Raw genomic sequence first — 966 nt, 5'->3', positions numbered from 1 at the left:
CATCAACATTCTTCTTAACACCATTTTTGTAAACCTTGTGGAGCCTCCACTTCAGTGACAATCCCATCAACAGCTGACATTTGCCACCTTGGCTGACCATAAGTCCAAGCCACAACTCGACAGGAATAGACTCAAAGTAGACATCGTATCTCTAGGCATAGCAAGGTGCATTTTCCACAGCCTCATGCCATCTTCTCAAGTCTCCCTGGTCCCAGGACAATCGTTAACATGGCGATGGATGGCTGGAAGAACAGGAGCTGACAGCCAAAACTCCAGACCCAAAGAGAAACACCCCTCAATGACCTCCCCCCCATCAGCTGCTGCAAACCTGCCTGATCAGTCATGAAGCCCACTTGAAGAGGGACAATGACCGTTAGGTCTCACCCATTCTTAGGGCTGTCAGTATGACTAAAGCTGCTACCTGCAGAGCGCAGGAGAGGAGCCTTCGCCTTCACCTCCTTTCCCTTCTCCATCTGTCTCCCTGAAGCCCCTGGTCAGTGCCCTCTCTTGAGGAAGCCTCTGATCCCATAGCCAAGGACAAGTTCCAGGCCCATGGGCACCAACAGGATGGGGCTCTGTATTCGGGGAGCATCAGCTCGGTGCAGGTGCAAGTGCAGGTGGCTTAGTGACCTGTAGGCCAGGGACACGACCTGTGGACCAAATTGAGCCATTCCGCGCGAGGCGTCGCCTCCTTCCTGGGATCACAGGCACACACAGCTCCCCACAGCCACTCCACACACACTTCTCAATTCCCGTGAAAAATTTAACTGCATATCTGAGCCACATGCCTGCCACATTCCGCTTAGAGCAGGTCAACAGCACCTGAGTTCCTGTTTACTAAAAATATCTTGCCCTGGAACTGGGCACAGGCCAGGCTGCCCGTGTGAGTGCGGCTCCGCTCACCCACCGCTGGTCTGCAGGCTGCCCGTGTGAGTGCGGCTCCGCTCACCCACCGCTGGTCTGCAG

Source organism: Cebus imitator, unplaced genomic scaffold, assembly GCF_001604975.1.
Source record: "Cebus imitator isolate Cc_AM_T3 unplaced genomic scaffold, Cebus_imitator-1.0 Scaffold125, whole genome shotgun sequence".
Classification (NCBI taxonomy): Eukaryota; Metazoa; Chordata; class Mammalia; order Primates; family Cebidae; genus Cebus; species Cebus imitator.
The sequence above is the reverse complement of the archived record's forward strand: the minus strand, read 5'-3'. Positions refer to the sequence as shown.